This window comes from Oreochromis niloticus, linkage group LG22 (genome assembly GCF_001858045.2).
Source record: "Oreochromis niloticus isolate F11D_XX linkage group LG22, O_niloticus_UMD_NMBU, whole genome shotgun sequence".
NCBI lineage: Eukaryota > Metazoa > Chordata > Actinopteri > Cichliformes > Cichlidae > Oreochromis > Oreochromis niloticus.
This window is the reverse complement of record NC_031985.2, coordinates 23978534-23984538: the sequence shown is the minus strand read 5'-3', so window position 1 is coordinate 23984538 and position 6005 is coordinate 23978534. Positions and strand designations below refer to the sequence as shown.

Genomic DNA, 6005 nt, shown 5'->3' with positions numbered 1-6005 from the left:
TGTGGGCCAAAGCCTAGCATAGCCTGTAACGTTATTATGACGGACACATTTTATGAGTTAACTTGACTTTAAGTGACTTACAGGTTTCTTTGAAAAATACTTTCTTATATCCAGGTTCTTCCTTTTTGCTGCCACCCTCCTCTCCTCCTTGTAGGTCCTTGCAGCGCAGGCTTGCCGCTGCTAAAACTAAACAGAGCTCCCTGAAAGGCACAGCCAATCACATTGGCCATATTTGTCACATGAGGTAGGACTCCAGTAGAGAACGTAATTTAACTCTTTCTGCACCGCTGGGTGAATGAGACGTTGACAGATCGTTTTTTTTTCTTTCTATCGGGTTTGTTTTTCTTTACTCGAAGAGATCAAATTATTGGTGGGGACAATTCAATAATTGCTTGATATTGGTGGGGACATGTCCCTTCCGTCCATGCCAAATCTACGCCCTTGGTGTAAATTGGGGGACAGAGCAGATTTTCTGTGTTTACCAGCATATGTATATGTGGCATAAATGTCGGACCCAACCACATAGTTTGTTCTTTTAACACTATTGCTGTTTCCTCTAATCTCAGCTGCAGCTTTTCAGCTGCCAGCCACACACACAACAACAACACCTCAGGTCCCGGCTCTTTTATGCAGGGGAGGCGTGATGAGCTGATGGAGCTCCGTTGTGTCAGCCTCCCCTGCTGCTGAGCCACAGTATAATTATGGGGAAATGCAGAAGCTGATGGACCAAAAAAAGTGCCTTCAACAAAAAGGAATTATAGTGATTAATAAATTTATTAGACGACAGTTGTAAAAACAAAAAAACACAAATATTTTAAAAATCTGTCAAAAGCTATTTTACTTTTTTTAATGACTGAATTCACATTTGTATTCACAAAATTTGAAGCTGATGCACCTTCAAATGTTCAACCACAAACAAACTTTTTAGTTATTCATTTATTTAGGTTAAAAAATTCAAGTAAATAACTGTAATTTTGCATCCTATTAAAAAAGAAAAAATAATAATAATATGCTTTCATATTTTTTTCATTAGTGTTTTTTTAAAACTCTGTCACGGAAAACCACAATAAATATATTTTTAGCAGTAAAAATACCAATTTGATTAAAGAGCTTACCCTTAAAACCTTAAAAAAAATCCCTTCTCTTCCGCTTACGATTTTAATTATTAAAAGTACTTTTCATTTAGGGCAGATGTGGCAAATTTGTTACCCAATGTGTATCTGGCAGTACTGAAAGACAGAGTATAAGAACTTAATAAAACAAAGAATAAAACTAAGTATGTAAGTAAAATTTAAAATAGTTCAAACAAAGTACAACAAAGTAACACAATAGAAGCAGTTGTGTCTCCTCATCAGGCTTGACGCACGTTAGGATGAAACTGTTACACTGACACTACGTAGCCTGTGGGGGCAGCAGCACCGCCTGTGCCGCAGTTTCCATCGGAGTCGGAAGACGAAGAAGAAACAGAGGTAGAGGATTGGTCCCGTGTGGTGTGAAGGTGAATCAAATGGAAGAACTGAAGTTGTTTGTCTTCAGACGGCTCCAGGCTGCTGCTTCTGAAGTACTTGGTGCTATAGAAAAAATATAACAAGTTACACGGAGCAGGCGACCCGTCTGAAGGAAGAAAACCAGCGTAACCGCTGGACATTATCATCAAATCCAACTTTGGACTTCAGGTTGGCGCATTAAACTAGCAGATGATAAATGCGCCAGAAAATAAACGCTTAAAGGGAATATGCACCAGTCCAGCTGTTTGTTTGTTTGTTTGTTTGTTTGTTTGTTTGTTTGTTTTACTGCTCAAATTTTGTATTTGCACTGTTTCGGCTCAGTGTGACAGTTTTTTTGGTGTCAGCTCAGATTGCGAGGACATCTCTTGTGCGCAGACCTCTTCAGGGCACCCCACAGATTTTCTGTAGGATTTAGGTCTGGGCATACATCTTTGTGTTGGTTTCTTTGTTTGTTTGTTTGTTTGTTTTATTGAATTTGATTTTAATATCACAAAAACACAAATTTTATATCCAATGTATGATTTGGGGTTTGTTTGTTGTTGTTTATTAGTTTAGTTTTTTTTTTTTTGCCCTTCCTCAACTCTCAGTTTCACTGTTTCACTAAGAGTTAAGGTTATGGTTGACTGAAACTATATAGAGAACACACTGGAGAAGAAAAAGGCTTGCACGTGACTGGTGTATGAGTTTAACGTACTGGTCAATTTGGACCCAGCTGCTGATTCTCATTTGTAGCTTTCTGTGCTTTTCCTACAATGACAGCTCAGAAAATAATGTCATAATGTAGCCATTCTTAATGTACCTGCAAAATATTTTATAAAACTATTTGTTTAGTACAATAATGAGTGTGTGTTTTGCCCTTATGTAAAAGGACATTGTGTGTGTTATTAGTGCCTTTAAATGTGATGCAGACCAGTACATCACTGGAGTAATCATCCCTCAGACAAAGTCCAAAGCAAAACAATGTAAAAGCTTTACTTTTAAAGAAAAATGTATATGTAATTTTTCATTGAATGCGGCGTGATTGTATTTGTTTGCATAAGATTTCACATCAATATGTCACTGAGGTTTAGGCAATACTTTGCTGCTGTACCAGAATAATAGCCCTATCTCCAGATTATGTTCCCTTGTTGTACTGGTCGCCTAAATTCTTCTCCTCAGTGAAACAAATTCAAGTAAAACTCAACACATGTAACAAATCTCTGACCAGAAATTATTATAAACTCCTCGCAGCAGATCATCCAGCACCTGCTGTGTTAGTGTTTGTCTGGTTACACCCTCCATCAACATTTGACCACCGTTGCAGTGTCTTCTTTAGTAACTAAATCCTCAAATTTGCATTTATTTTCCAGTCTTGCTGTGTGTCTTTACCTCATGTGACCTCATTTATCACTGCTGACATCACACCAATCTGTCTGTCACTCTCCCCTCACTCATGAACAAGGAGAAAGTATGCCTGGTCTTATTGTGTTGTGCTTTTAATGTTTTAAACTGGACTTTAAATAGTTTTGAAAAGGTGAAGGGTTTTAATTCAGCTGTTAAACCGTTGAGTGACAGACACACATCCTCTGTTTTCTCATCACTTTATTCAAGCAAGGTGTGACATATATGCAGTGTAACTTTAAAAGCAAACTTTTCTAATGTTTGTACCAGCTTGTGATGGTTTCCTTTTCCTTTCCTCAGAGAGCCTTACGGAGACGCAGCGCTCACAACAACTGCAGAGCAAAGACGAGCTGGTGGAAAAGGGTAGCAATCAAATGAGAGAACAAAGCCTAGAGCCAAGCCGGCCCCAGGACTACGACTATGTCGTCATTGACTATGTGAACAGTTTTATGGAGATATGAGTGAAAGCAGCAAGGGATGGTCTCTTTTTGCACCTTCAGCTCAGGCAATGGAATCTCTGCCCAAATGCACGGTGTGTGATGTATCAGCACTGACTTGGGAAGCTCTGCACTCTACTGGAATCAGTGCAGTTTCCAGAGATGGAAAACGCAGCAAGACTGAGTCAAAGGACACAAAAACACTTTGCTCAAGTTCACATGCGCTCAGATCAAAGACAAAACTGTGTGTGAAAAGATTGTTACTTCCTGTGACTTTAACAAAAAGAAGTCAGATATCAACCAATCAAAGCTCCAGTTTCATATTCCTATGTGGGAAGATTTTCCATTACATGTACAGACTGAAAGCCCATGTGCAAACACATACTGTATAAGGGATAAAAACCATGTTTGTGGAATCTGTGGGAGACATTTACTGTCTGCAGAGAGTTTAGTTCAACACCTGCAAAGCCACACCAAGAAAAACAAGTGTGGTACTTGTGGCAAACAGTTTTCCAGTAATTCCAGTCTAGAGCGGCGCAGGAGGTTTTACAGACCAAAGGGCCTGAATCCCATGTGATCAGCGTGAATGTTATAGCTGGATGAAATTCTGTTAATGCACGAAAACCTGCTGCGTCTTGGTATATGGATCACTATAGGGACATTTACTGACTGGAAAACATCCATTTTGATAGAAACAATATGTGCGTATTTATTGGTTTGTTTGTTTTATGTGTTCAAAATAAAAGCTGTCATCAACATCATTACATGCATTGTTTATTGTAAATATCTGGTACCGGTAGTTTGTTTTACAAGTTGTAATCGACCACACGATGATTGTCTCAGTGAGTGCCGGTATACTTTTTGCAGGTTTGCAGAGATGAAGTAGTGGACACATTTATACGTTTTAAAAGATTGTGCATAACTGTAATAATATGTACAGTTGTAGTCAGAAGTTTACATGGACTTATTAAGGGCATAAGGTAATGGTCGTTTTGGATTTTTAATTTATTTGAACTGTAAAGCATACATATTTAGTGACTTTAAAAGGTCAAGAATTTAATGCATGAGTTTAAATTTATTTGGGATTTTCTCTAATCCATACAGGGTTAAAAGTATACATACAGGCTCAGATATATGTATACATATTGTTCAGCCAACTTGATGAGCTCTATTCACTTCTTAGTGATCATGATTGACTACAACTGGTAGCTTCTCTTTGCCAGCATAAAAAGGGTTTGCTTGACAGCACTCAGTGGATGGACCAAACAGAAAAGTCCAGTGAACTTGGTGAATACCTAAGAAGGAAAATTGTAGACATTTTTGGAGAAATTTCTAAGAAACTGTTTAGATCATCAGTTCAAACAATTGTACTGCAAGTTATTCAGATGTTCTGCCAAGGTCTGGGAGAAGACCCAAACTCTCACCCTCAGATGAGAAGAATTTGGTTAGACTGTTCAGGAATAACCCAGAAACCACCGAGGCTCAAGCCTGCAACGAACTGGAAACTGCTGGAACATCAGCATGACTGTCCACAGTAAAGTGAGTTTTATATTGCCAGGGACCGAGAGGGTGCTGACCAAGAAAGACGCCCCTGCTTCAAAATCAACACCTTTAAGCTTGACTGAAATTTGCAGCTGTCCACATGGGCAAGCCAAATGCCTTCTGGAAGAAGGTTTTATGCTCAGATGACACAGAACTTGAGATGCCACAATGATAAGTGGTATGTTTGGAGGACTAAAGGTGAGGCTTTAAACCTAAGAACACTGTGCCAGCTGGTGGTAGCATCATGCCTCACATGCATCATGTCAGTAAAAAAAAGTGGTTGGAATAGTAAAGAAGAAGAAGGGATACCTCAAACTTCTTCAACTTCACCTCAAATTAACAGCAAGACGACTGAAACTTGGATACAATTGGCTGTTCCAACAGGACAGTAATCTGAAACACATCACGCATTGGGATGGAAAATGCAGGCTAACATTAAGCTTCTGGAATGGCTTCAACCATATTGAAAATTTATGGACTATGCTTGAAATCCGGGTCTGTGCAAGGAAAGAAACCAATCTTAATGAATTCTACTAAATTTGCAAATAAGAGTGGTCCAAACAGAACTATGCTGATAGGTTTTTTGGTGACTACTAAAAGCAATGTCCCCTAGCAAGTTTAACCAAATATTTGTGGGAGTGTGTGTACATATTTAAGCCTGTGTGACAAAATCCAAAACTAAATTCAAACTTGTGCACTCAATTCTTATTTCTGAAAGTAATTAAAGATGATTTTAAGACTTTAAAAATTTGAAATAAAGCAGTTAGGCCAGAACTTCACTGGCACTATCTAAATTTTTTGTTAAAGTTTTTTCTTCAGCAAGTGAAATACAGCTCGACTGAGTTGAGAACGAGTCATTCCAAAATATTCCACTTCCTCACCTTCAAGAAAACAAATGCAACACATACAATGATGTGATTACCCTTAAACTAAAGCTGGGGTTCTGTTCTCAAATTCATTTTATAATAATAATAATCTTCTTTTACCAATTAAATTTAAAAATGGTGTTGCGTTTCTGACCAATTATATATTGAGGTAACTATATGTTTTTATAATATTGTACGCTGAAAATTAAATTAAAAAAATATTTTACTTAATATGTTTGTCTATAGTTGCTTCATGCCTTCACACTATGTGG

The 6005-nt window shown here is 38.0% G+C and overlaps 1 long non-coding RNA gene across 1 annotated transcript; it reads left to right on the top strand.

Annotated features, from left to right (window-relative positions):
• Window positions 1-1054: 1054 nt before the first annotated feature.
• LOC106096745 (uncharacterized) lies at window positions 1055-4083 on the top strand. The gene is made up of 2 exons (XR_001223108.3): window positions 1055-1676; window positions 3189-4083. It is a non-coding gene; the product is annotated as an uncharacterized LOC106096745 (long non-coding RNA).
• The last annotated feature ends 1922 nt before the right edge of the window (window positions 4084-6005 follow it).